The following is a 13,554-nucleotide window of genomic DNA, read 5'->3' on the forward strand; positions in this document are numbered from 1 at the left end:
GTTGAGGCAGTTTCCCTCTATGCCCACTTTCTGGAGAGTTTTTATCATAAATGGGTATTGAATTTTGTCAAAAGCTTTTTCTACATCTATTGAGATGATCATATTGTTTTTCTTCTTCAGTTTGTTAATATGGTGTATCACATTGATTGATTTGCGTATATTGAAGAATCCTTGCATCCCTGGATAAATCCCACTTGATCATAGTGTATGTTCCTTTTAATGTGTTGTTGGATTCTGTTTCCTAGTATTTTATTGAGGATTTTTGCATATATATTCATCAGTGATATTGGTCTGTAATTTTCTTTTTTTGTAGTATCATTGTCTGGTTTTGATATCAGGGTGATGGTGGCCTCACAGAATGAGTTTGGGAGTGTTCCTTCCCATGCAGTTTTTTGGAAGAGCTTGATAAGGATGGGTGTTACCTCTTCACTAAATGTTTGATAGAATTCACCTGTGAAGCCATCTGGTCCTGGACTTTTGTTTGTTGGAAGATTTTAAATCACAGTTTCAATTTCATTACTTGTGATTGGTCTGTTCATATTTTCTATTTCTTCCTGGTTCAGTCTTGGGAGCCTATACCTTTCTAAGAATTTGTCCATTTCTTCCAGGTTGTCCATTTTATTGGCATAGAGTTGCTTGTAGTAGTCTCTTAGGATGCTTTGTATTTCTGCAGTGTCCATTTTAACTTCTCCTTTTTCATTTCTAATTTTACTGATTTGAGTCCTCTTTCCCTTTTTCTTGTTGAGTCTGGCTAACATGGTTTATCAATTTTGTGTACCTTCTCAAAGAACCAGCTTTTCATTTTATTGGTCTTTGCTACTGTTTTCTTTGTTTCTATTTCATTTATTTCTGCTCTGATTTTTATGATTTCTTTCCTTCTACTAACTTTGGGTTTTGTTTGTTCTTTACATGATGTTTTGCATAAAGTTGCATGGAATTTGAGATTTGTAAAAAAGCATTTCTCTTCTGTAATCCTTGGATGCCAATTCGTCATTTTCGCAAGAAAGCGATTTCAGGATGCAAATCTCATGTCTCTAAGGTGGAAAGTCAGTTTATGGCGGAACATTCTATTAAACTTGAGAGAGTGGAGAAATATTTCTTTGGAGGGAAAGGTCATGTATCCGTTTTTAATAAAGTTAGTGGTTTATAGTATACAGAATGAGCAAAATGGCTATTTCTGAACTTTAAGAAAAAAAACACAGTTTTTCTGCATTTATATTATGAAGCTGATGTAAAATATCAAAAATTCTTTATTTTGAAAAACAATGTAATCAATTTGACATAATTTATATGTTGAACCTGTGATGCACACACACACAAAATGCATTTAAAAACTATTTTCAAGTATAGTTGATTTACAATGTTGTGTTTTTTTATATATACATCTTGATTGGAGTATAATTGCTTTACAACACTGTGTTAGTTTGTGCTCTATCACAAAGTGAATCAGCTATATGTATACATATATCCCCGTATCCCCTCCCTCTTGAGCCTCCCTCCCCCCCTCCCTATCCTACCCCCCCAGGTCATCACAGACAAAGTGAATCAGCTATATGTATACATATATCCCCGTATCCCCTCCCTCTTGAGCCTCCCTCCCACCCTCCCTATCCTACCCCTCTAGGTCATCACTGAGCGCCGAGCTGATCTCCCTGTGCTATGCGGCTGCTTCCCACTAGCTATCTATTTTACATTTCGTAGTGTACGTATGTCAATGCTACTCTCTCACTATGTCCCAGCCTCCCCTTCTCCCTGGTGTCTTCAAGTCCATTCTCTACGTCTGCATCTTTATTTCTGCCCTGTCACTGGGTTCGTCAGTACCATTTTTCTGGATTCCATATATATACATTAGCATACGGTATTTTTTTTTTCCCTTTCTGACTTACTTCACTCTGTATGACAGATTCTAAGTCCATCCACCTCACTACAAATAACTCAATTTCATTCCTTTTTATGGTTGAGTAATATTCCATTGTACATATGTACCACATTTCTTTACTCATTTTTTCCTTCCAAGGACATTTCAGTTGCTTCCAAGTCAAGGCTCCTGTAAACAGGGCTGCACTAAACATTGGGGTGCCTGTGTCCTGTCCATTTATGGATTTCCCAAGATAAACGCCCAGGAGTGGAAGTGCTGTATCCTAGGTAGCTCTATTTTTTAGATATTTCAGGAAACTGCTTACTGTTCTCCAGAGTGGCTGTTAGCAGTTTACATTCCCACCGTCAGCGTGGCCGTGTTCCCTTTTCTCCGCGCCCTCTCCAGCATTTCTTGTTTTCAGACGTTGTGAGGACGGCCATTCTGACTGGTGCGATGTGATACCTCTTTGCAATCTTGATTTGCATTTCCCGCGTGTTTGGCTGGCCTAAAAGGGCGTTCAGGAACCCGAATGGCCTTTTAGGCCAACCCAGTCATTGGCGATTTTGAGCAGCTTTTCATGTGCTTTAATGGCGAGTCAAATCTACTTCTTGAAATATGGTTCCTGCAATTCTTCCTTGTTTTCAAGTCCTTTTCGATTACTTACACCAAGACATTTTTCGAGGACAGGTGTCATTTACAACCCTGCAGGCCTTGTGGATTGAAGTGCACCTGAGCACCGGTTTTCAACTTGTTTCGGGAACCAGCCACAAAGAGGCAGGTTTGCTTCAAGCCCAGTTCTGTTTACTGAGGCAACCTGAGTCTTCGGGAAAGTCCTCTTCCTAATTAGAAATTGTAGAGTGGCATGTGCCTGTCCAAACACCCTAGGACTTGTGTCGCATTCCTTCCCCGCTTCCCCTTCATCCCCCAGACAAATTCCAAGCCGTGCAAAACCAGCTGTTGAGGGTGTTGCCTTCCCCAGGTGGGGACACTCTAAGGAAAGAGGCTGGAGGGGGGACCCCACCACCAGCTGATGTGGAGATGAGGTGACTTTTCAAATCTCTTCCCGCACAGTGGGTCCACTATTCTTTGGGTGTCCCAGGCATGTTTTAGCTGTAGGTTGGGACCCCTGCACCTGGAGATTTGGGACAGATGGAGTGGGGATCAGGCAGAACAACTCCAATGGGGCTGCATTTGCTGGCACATCCTCAACAGCGCACTCACCCTCGAGTGTCCAGCCTTAGGACCATACCCAGCTCTGGGTCAAGAGGATATGACACCAGGTTGGATCATGACCCTGAAGGAAGCTAGTAAGAATTTCTATCACTCTCTCTCGTTTTTGTTTTTGTCCTTTTTTTTGTAATTTATCTTTATATTTATAGTGCAATATAGCTGATTTACAAGTGTTTCTTTCTGGTGTACATCACTTGATTCACATACAGAGAGACATCTATATATTCTTTTTGGATTCTTACCAGTCTTATATATTCTTTGCTGGTGATTACAGTGTGTTGAGTCGAGTTCTGTGTGCTGTACAGTAGGTCCTTCTCGATTGCCTATTTTGTCTATGGAGGGGTATGTATGCTAATTTCTACCTCCTGGTTTATGCCTCCCCCCACCCCACATTTCCCTTAGGTGCAGTAAGTGTGTTTTCTAAATCTGTGACTCTGTTTCTGTTTTGTAGGTTAGTTTATTTGTATCCATTTTTAGATTCCACCTACAAGTGATATCGTATGATACGTCTCTTTCTCTATCTGACTTATGTCACTTAGTATGATCATACCTAGTTGCATCTGAGTTGCTGCAACTGGCCTTATTTCATTCATTTCACGGCTGAATATTATCCTATTGCACATAAGTACCGCATCTTCTTTATCCATTTTTTCCTTCCAAGGACATTTACACAGCTCCCAAGTCACAGCTCCTGTAAACAGGGCTGCACTAAACGTTGGGGTGCCTGTGTCCTGTCGATTGATGGTTTTCCCAAGATATTCGCCCAGGAGTGGAAGTGCCAGATGCTGTGTAGCTCTTCTTTTTAGATTTTTGAGGAAATACCATACACTTCTCCATAGTGGCTGTTAGCAATTTATATTCCTACCATCAGCATAGCAGAGTTCCCTTTTCTCCACGCCTTCTCCTGCACTTCTTGTTTTTACACTTTCTGAGAATGCCCATTCTGAGTGGTGTGAAGGGATACCTCTTTGCATTTCCAACATGTTTGGTTGGCCAAAAAGGGTGGACGAGCTTTTCCTTAATATGTTATGGAAAAACCCATCCGCCCTTTCTGGCCAGCCCAATAATTGGCGATGCTGAGCAGCCGCTTTAAAGGCGAGTCCAATCTACATCTTGAAATCTGGATCTGGCAATTCGACCTTGTTTTCAAGTCCTTTTCAATTACTTACCCCAAGACATTTTTCGAAGATAGGTGTGATTTACAACCCTGCAGGCTTTGTGAACTGCAGCACCTCTGAGCACCAATTTTCAGCTTGTTTCAGGAACTGGCCATAAAGCGGCAGGATTTCTTTAAGCCTCATTCTGATTAGTGGGGCAGGCTGAGCCTTCGGGAAGTTCCTCTTCCTTATTGGAAATTAGAGTGGCATGTGCCTGTCCGAACACCTAGGGTTTGTGTCTCATTCCTTCCACCTTTCCCCTTTATCGCACCCCTGCGACAAATTCGAAGCCAAGCAAAACTGGCTATTGAGGGTGCTGCCTTCCCCAGGTGGGGAAACTCTAAGGAAAGAGGCTGGAGGGGGGAACCCCAGAAACAGGAGATGAGGAGGTGAGGTGAGTATTAGAAACTCTTCCCGCCCAGACGGTCCACCATCCTCTGGGTGTCCCAGGCATGTTTTAGCTGTGGGTTGGGACCCCTGCACCTGGAGATTTGGGACCTATGAGTTGGAACCAGGCAGTACAACTCCAGTGCGGCTGCCTTTGCTGGCACATCCTCACCAGGTCGCTCAGCGCTTGAGTGTGCAGCCTTAGGACCTAGCCAGCTCTGGGTCTACATGATGTGACACCAGGTATCGTCACTGCCTCTGAACGAATTTAGTAAGAATTTTTCTCTCTCTCTTTTTGTAATTTAGCTTTATTTTTATAGTGGAGTATGGCTGATTTTCAATGCTGTGTTTCTTTCTGGTGTACATCCACTTGATTCACTTACAGAGAGCCATCTGTATTTCTTTTTCAGATTCTTACCGGTGTTATATATACTTCTCCGGTGATTACAGTGTGTTGAGTCGAGTTCTATGTGCTATACATTAGGTCCTTCTTGATTACCTATTTTGTCTATGAAACGGTATGTATGCTAATTTCAACCTCCGGGTTTATGCGTCACCCCACCCCACCCTTTACCAGCCATAAGTGTCTTTTCTAAATCTGTGACTCTGCTTTGTAAGTTAGTTCATTTGAACCCATTTTTAGGTTCCACCTATAAGTGATATCATATGACAACTCTCTTTCTCTGTCTGACTTATGTGACTTAGTATGATCGTATTTAGGTGTATCCGAGTTGCTGCAACTGGCCTTATTCATTCATTTCATGGCTGAGTAATATTCCATTGTACATAAGTACCACATCTTCTTTATCCATTTTTTCCTTCCAAGGACATTTAGGTTGCTTCCAGGTCGAGGCTTCTGTAAACAGGGCTGCACTAGACGTTGGAGTGCCTGTGTCCCGTCGATTGATGGTTTTTCCAAGATATTCGCCGAGGAGTGGAAGTGCCAGACACTGTGTAGCTCTATTTTTTAGATTTTTTAGGAAACACGATACACTTCTCCAGAGTGGCTGTTAGCTATTTACGTTCCCACCACCAGTGTAGCAGGGTTCCCTTTTCTTCATGCCCTCTCTAGCATTCCTTGTTTTTAGACTTTGTGAGAATGACCATTCTGACTCGTGGGAAGTGATACCTCTTTGTAGTGTTGATTTGCATTTTCCGCATGTTTGCTTGGGCAGGAAGGGCATATGGGTTTTTCTTTAACGTATTAAGGAAAAAAAAAACCCATACACCCTTTTTGGCCAGTCCACTCACTGGTGATGTTGAGCCGCTTTTCCTGTGCTTTAATGGTGAGTCCAGTCTATCTCTTGAAATCTGGTTCCTGCAATTCTGCCGTGTTTTCAAGTCCTTTCTGATTATTTACCCCCAGACATTTGTCTATGATAGGTGTCATTTACAGCCTTGCAGGCTTTGTGTATTGTATTCCCCAGGAACATTGGTTTTCAGCTTGTTGTTTTGGGAACCGGCCACAAAGGGGCAGGATTGCTTCAAGCCCCATTCTGCCTACTGGGGCAACCTGCGCCTTTGGGAATGTCCTCTTCCCAACTGGAAATTAGAGTGCCTGTCCAAACACCCTAGAGCTAGCGTCTCATTCCTTCCCCCACTTCCCCTTTATCCCCCGGACAAATTCCAAGCCGTGTAAAACTGGCTGTTGAGGGTGCTGCCTTCCCAATGTGGGGAGAATATAAGGAAAGAGGATGGAGTGGGGAACCCACCAGCAGGAGATTTGGAGTTGAGGTGACTTTTCCATACTCTTTTCGCCTAGACGGTCCACCATCCTCTGGGTGTCCCAGGCATGTTTTAGCTGTAGTTTGGCTCCCTTGCACCTAGAGATTTGGGATCCATGGGATCCATGGATTTGGGATCCAGGCAGTACAACTCCAATGGGCCTGCCTTTGCTGGCACATCCTCACTGGGTTGCTGAGCCCCATAAGTGTCCAGTCTTAGGACCCTAGCCAGCTCTGGGTCTAGATGATGTGACACCAGGATGGATCACTGCGCCGGAACGAATTTAGTAAGAATTTCTCTCTCTCTCTCTCTCTTTTTTTTTTTTTTTTTTCTGTAATTTATCTTTATTTTTGTAGTGGAGTATAGCTGATTTTCAATGCTGTATTTCTTTCTGGTGTACATCCACTTGGTTCACTTACAGAGAGATATCTATATATTGTTTTTCAGATTCTTACCAGTCTTGTATATTCTTTTCTGGTGATTACAGTTTGCTGAGTCGAGTTCTATGTGCTATACAGTAGGTCCTTATCGATTACCTATTTCCTCTATGGAAGCATGTGTGTGCTCATTTCAGCCTCCAGAGAATGCCTCCCCCCACCCCACCACTATCCTCTTTGGTAGCCGTAAACTTCTTTGCTAAATCTGTGACTCTGTTTCTGTTTTGTAAGTTAGTTCATTGTACCCATTTTTAGATTCCACCTATAAGTGATATATGATAAGTCTCTTTCTCTGTCTGACTTATGTCACTTAGTATGATCGTTATCTAGGTCCCTCTGAGTTGCTGCAGCTGGCCTTATTTCATTGATTTCATGGCTGAGTAATAGTCCATTGTACATAAGTACCACATCTTCTTTATCCATTTTTTCCTTCCAAGGACATTTAGGTTGCTTCCAGGTCGAGGCTCTTGTAAACAGGGCTACACTAAACATTGGGGTGCCTGTGTCCTGTCGATTGATGGTTTTCCCAAGATATTCACCCAGGAGTGGAAGTGCCGTATGCACTGTAGCTCTATTTTTTAGATTTTTTAGGAAACACCATAGACTTCTCCAGAGTGGCTGTTAGCAATTTACATTCCCACTATCAGCATAGCAGGGTTCCCTTTTCTTCATGCCCTCTCTAACCTTTCTTGTTTTTAGACTTTGTGAGGATGGCCATTCTGACTGGTGGGAAGTGATAATTCTTTGTAGTGTTGATTTGCATTTCTCGCATGTTTGTTTGGCCAAAAAGGGCGTATGGGTTTTTCCTTAAAACGTGAAGGAAAAACCCATACGCCCTTTTTGGCCAACCCACTCACTGGCGACGTTGAGCCGCTTTTCCTGTGCTTTAAGTGGGAGTCAAATCTACCTCTTGAAATCCAGTTCCTGCAATTCAGACTTGTTTTTCAGTCCTTTTCGATTCCTTACCCCAAGAGTTTTTTCGAGGGCAGGTGTCTTTTACATTTCTCTATTCTTAAGTGACTTTGGGCATCTTTCCGTGTGCTTTTTTGTTGCTGTTATTAGTGAGTGTGAGTGAAATTTACCTTTTCAAGTTGGCTTCCTGAAAGTCTGGCCTTTTATGAATTTTCTTTCAGTTACCTACCCCCAGGACATTTGTTGAGGGCTGGTATCATTTCGAGCCCCACACACGTTGTGAACGTGAAGTGCCCAGAAGCACCAGTTTTATAGTTGTAGTTCCGGGAAAGAGCCACATGGCGGCAGCATTTCTTCATGCCCCACTGGGTTTACTGGTGTAACCAGAGGCTTTGTGAAATTCCTTTTCTGGAGTTGTTAATGCGAGTGGAGTCTGGTAGAACGACACCCAAGGGCTAGTGTTGCTTTACTTCTCCTCCCTTACAGTACACCCCCTGGACAAATCCCAAACCCTGCAAAAGATGTGCAGAGGCTGCTTTTGTCCATGGGTGCGGTGACCATAAAGCAGGAGCCTGGAGTTGGGAACCCCAGCACCAGGAGACGTGGAGACCGGGTGACTTTTCAAAGCTCTTTGGTCCCAGCGGGTCCTCCATGCTTTGTGTGCACTAGGCTTGGTTTGGCTGTCGTAGGTCCTACCTGGTACTGGAGATTGTTGCCCATCCATAGGGTACCAGGCATTTCAGGTCCAAGGGGAGCTCATTTGCTGGCACATCTTTCAGCTCCCTTAGCCCCGTGACAGTCCAGCTTTGGGAGCCAAGGCTGCTCAGGGTAGAGGGGTGTGAACCAGCCTGGGTTTCTGAGGCCCGAGGGGAATATAATAGGCATTCCCCCTTTTTTTTTTCTTCTTCTCATCTTAATTTTTACGATATATTGGAAGAGAGATTATGTACAATGTTGTGTTTGTTTTAGGCGTACAGCAGCTTGATTCAGTTATATGTAGACCTACATCTAGTATTTTGGGGATTCTTTTCTCATATCGGTTATTACTGTGTTGAGTAGATTTACTTCTGATTTACAGTAGGTCCCTGTTTATTATCTATTTTATATATAGATCAGTGTGTATATGTTAATCCCAACATCCTAATTTATGCCAGCACCCACCATTCACCTCTGGTCACCATAAGTTTGTATTCTAAATATGTATCTGTTTCTGTTTGGAAAAATAGTTCACCTGTATCAATTTTTAGTTTCCACCTATCAGCGATATCATATGGTATTTGTCTTTCTTTACCTGACTTACTTCACTTATTATGATCATCTCCAAGTGCATTCATGTTACTGCAAATGGCACTGTCTCATCTGTTTTTATGGCTGAGTAACATTCCCTGGTATATCTGTACCACATCTTCTTTATCCATCTAACTCTGGACATTTTGGTTGCTTACAGGTCCCGGCTATTGTAAGTAGCGCTGCAGTTGTTGCCAAAATATCGGCTTCTCTGTTCACCCAAGCCGAACAGAAATACAGAGACAGGGGTTTTGGAGGAAGAGAGAGGTGGCTTTATTTTTCTGCCAGGCAGAAGGGAAGACACAGCAGAGTAGCGCCTCAAGAACTGTGCCCCTCTTCCCTGGGAATCAGGGAAGATTTTATATGTGGGGCTCACAGTCCGTGGTGTATAATAAGGATCAAAGTAGTGAAGGTCTTGCCTTCTTCCTTTCCTATAGTTATTTCAAAACAGTCATAGCTGGCGTCAGGCCACCCGGTAATTGGGGTCCTGCAGTCTGGTAATTGCGTTGGTATGCCTCTGGTTTATCGGCTGGTGACCTTGTTTCTGAAATGCAAAAACTATAGGGGGTGATTTCTTACCAGGGGCATATAGAATGTAAGTGCTGGACATAATAAGGTTAGGGAGTGAGAGGCCCGGGATGTAACTCACACAGAGTTAGGGGTGATGGGTGCCGAATGTAAATTCCATAGTGTCAGGGAGTGAGGTTAGCTTTGTAAAGTACAAATCTAGTTACTACAAACGAGTGACAAAGGAAAACAAGGAGTGATGAACTCTTCCAGGCCAGGTTATGCTTCTTCTCTAGCCTGTTCGCTGTTCCCTTTGTTTCCCTTGTTCTCAGGGGAGGGAAAACTTCATTTCTGTTTTTGCTGCAACACAGTGAAGGTTGGGGTGCATGTGTCTTTTTGAATTCTTATTTTCTCCGGATAGAAGTTCAGGAGTGGGATATCGGGATCATAGGGTAGTTCTATTTTTAGTTACTTAAGGAACCTCCCTACTGTTCTCCATAGTGGCTGATACCAATTTACAGTCCCACCAACAGCGTAGGAAGTTTCCCTTTTGTCCACATCCTCTCCAGCAAATTTTGTTTGTAGACCTTTTAATGATGGCCATTCTAACTGATGCCAAGTACTACCTTGTTGTTGTTTTGATTTGCATTTCTCTACTATTAACTGACCTTGAGCATCTTTTCATGTGCTTTTTCTTTTTTTTAAATCGGTGTGTTTGAAATTTACCTTTTCAAATTGGCTTCTTGAATGTCTGCCCTTTTATGAATTCTCTTTCGGTTACCTACCCCAGGACGTTTGTTGAGAGCAGGTATCTTCTTGAGCCCCACATGCCTTATGAATGTGAAGTGCCCATAAGCTCAGGTTTTTAAAGTTGTAGTTCTTGGAAATGGCCACAAGGCGGCAGCATTTCTTCACGTCCGACTATGGTTAAATGGGGTAACCATAGGCTTGGGGAAAGTCATGTTTCCGGGTTGTAAATGAGAGTGGAGCGCGGCAGAACAGACATCCAAGGACTTGTGTTCTTTACTTCTTCCCCCTTACACTACATTCCCCAGACAAATCCCAACGCCTGCAAATGATGTGCAAAGGCTGCTTTCGTCCGTGGGTGCAGTGACTCATGTCAGAATAAACAGCCAAGGCCTTGTGTCTCATGACTTCTTCCCTCTTACCCGTCACTCCCCGGACAAATCCCAACCCCTACAAAACTCTGATGAGGGTGCTGTCGCCTGTAGGTGGGGGACTCTAAGGAATTAGGCTAGAGGTGGAAAGCCCAGCACCAGGAGACGTGGATACCCGGTGACTTTTCAGAGCTCTTCAGGCCCAGAGGGTCCACCCTCCTTTGGGTGTACTAGGCTTGTTATAGCTGTCGGAGGTCCCTCCTGGATTTGGAGATTGTCTTGCCCTCTAGAGGAGTCCAGGCACTACAGGTCCAGGGGGAGCTCCTTTGCTGGTACATCCCCTGCAGCTCCCTCAGTCCCGTGACAGTCTAGTCTTGGGAGCCAAGTCTGCTCAGGCCCCAGGGATGTGAACCAGCCTGGGTTCCTCAGGCCCAAGGCGAATATAGTAGGCATTTCTTTCTTTTTTTTTAAATATAATTTTTAGTTTCTATTGGATTATAATTGAGTTATAATATAATGTTGTGTGTGTTTTATGTATACAGCAGCTTGATTCACTTCTACATAGACGTACATCTACTGTTTTTCAGATTCTTCTCTCATATAGGTTATTACTGTGTTGAGGCTGCTTCCTTGTGCTATACAGTAGGTCCTTGTTGATTATCTATCTTGTATATATTAATGTGTATGTGTTAATACCAACCTGGTAATTTATCCCTGGCCCCCACCTTTCCACTTTGGTCACCATATGTTTGTTTTCTCAGTCTGTGAGTCTGTTTTTCTTTTGTAAAGTAGTTCATTTGTATCAGTTTTTAGTTTCCACCTATCAGTTATATCATATGTTGTCTTTCTCTGTCCGACTTATTTCACTTAGTATGATCATTCCCACTTTCATCCATGTTGCTACAAATAGCAAAATTTCATTCTTTTTTTTTTATGGCTGAGTAACATTCCATTGTATATATATACCACATCTTCTTTATTCATTTATCTATTGATGGACACTTAATTTCCTTACATATCTTGGCTATTGTAAATAATGCTTCTATGAACATTATGGTGCATGTATCTTTGCAAAGTAGTGTTTTCGTTTTCTTTGAGTATATACCCAGGAGTGGGATTGCTAGATCATATGGTAGTTCTATTTTTAGTTTTTGGAGGAACCTCCATACTGTCCTCCATAGTGGCTGCACCAATTAACATTCTCACCAACAGTGTACTAGGGTTCCCTTTTCTCAACATCCTTGCAACATTTATTTGTAGACTTCTTGATGATGGCCTTTTGGACAGGTATGAGATGATATTTCATTCTGGTTTTGATTTGCATTTCTCTGATGATTAGTGATGTTGAGCATTCTTCCATGTGCCTGTAGACCATCTGCCTATCTCCTTTGGAAAAATGTCTATTCATGTCTTATGCCCATTTTTTATTGGGTTATTATTATTAGCTTTGATATTGAGTTGTATGAGCTGTTTATATATTTTGGATATTAACCCCTTATTGGTCATATCATTTGCAAATATTTTCTCCCATTCAGTAGGTTGTCCTTTTGTTTTATTGATGGTTTCATTTGCTGTGCAAAAGCTTTCAGCTTAATTAGGTCCATTTGTTTATTTTTGCTTTTCCTTCTTTTGCCTTAGGAAACAGATCCAAAAACATATTGCTGCAATTTTTGTCAAAGAGTGTTCTTCCTGTGTTCTCTTCTAGGACTGTTGTGGTTTCTGGTCTTACATTTAGGTCTTTAATCCATTTTGAGTAAATTTTTGTATATAGTTTGAGAAAATGTTCTAATTTTTTTTAATGTAGCTGTCCAGTTTCCCCAGCACCAGTTATTGAAGAGACTGTCTTTTCTCCATTTTATATTCTTGCCTCCTTTGTTATAGATTAATTGACCATAAGCGAGTGGGATTATTTCTGGGCTCTCTATTCTGTTCCATCAAGCTATGTGTTTGTTTTTCTGTCAGTACCACGATGTTTTGATTACTGTAGCTTTGATTCCTGCATCTTAGTTCTTTTTTTCCTCAAGATTTGGCAAGTTGGGATCCTTTGTGGTTCCATAGAAATTTTAGGATTGTTTGTTCTAGTTCTGTGGAAAAAAAGTCATGGGTGTTTTGTTAGGGATTGCATTACATCTGTAGATTGCTTTGGATAGTATGGAAAATTTAACTTTAATTCTACCAATCCATAAACACAAGATATCTTTCCATTTCTTTGTATCATCTTCAGCTTCCTCATCAATGTATTATAGTTTAGAGTGTACAGGTCTTTCACCTCCTTGGTTCAGTTTATTCTGAGTATTTTATTATTTTTGATGCAATTTTAAATAGGGCTGTTTTCTTGCTTTCTCTTTCATTATTAGAGTATAGAAAAGCAACAGATTTCTGTGTATTAATCTTGTATCCTGCAACTTTCCTGAACTCATTTTTTAGTTCTTCTTTTTTTTTTTTTTTTGGCTGCGTCTGGTCTTAGGTGCACCACGCTGATCTTCGTTGAGACATGTGGGATTTTTTGTTGCGGCGTGCCGCTTCTTCGTTGCAGTGCGCAGGCTTCTCTCTAGTTGTGGCATGTGGGTTTTCTCTCTCTAGTTGTGGCACACAGGCTCCAGAGCACATGGGCTCTGTAAGTTTGTTGAACGTGGGCTCTCTCATTGAGGTGTGCGAGCTTAGTAGTTGCGGCGCAGACTTAGTTGCCCCTCAGCATGTGGGATCTTAGTTCCCCGACCAGGGATTGAACCTGCATCCCCTGCATTGTAAGGCGAATTCTTCACCACTGGACCACCAGGAAAGTCCCACTCATTTATTAGTTCTAATAGAACAATTAGTTCTAATAATCTTTTTTTTTTTTTTTTTTTTTTTTTGGGGGAGGTGGGCCTCTCACCGGTGCGGGCCCCTCCCGTTGCGGAGCAGAGGCTCCGGACGCACAGGCTCAGCGGCCATGG

Source organism: Physeter macrocephalus, chromosome 5, assembly GCF_002837175.3.
Source record: "Physeter macrocephalus isolate SW-GA chromosome 5, ASM283717v5, whole genome shotgun sequence".
Taxonomy (NCBI): Eukaryota; Metazoa; Chordata; class Mammalia; order Artiodactyla; family Physeteridae; genus Physeter; species Physeter macrocephalus.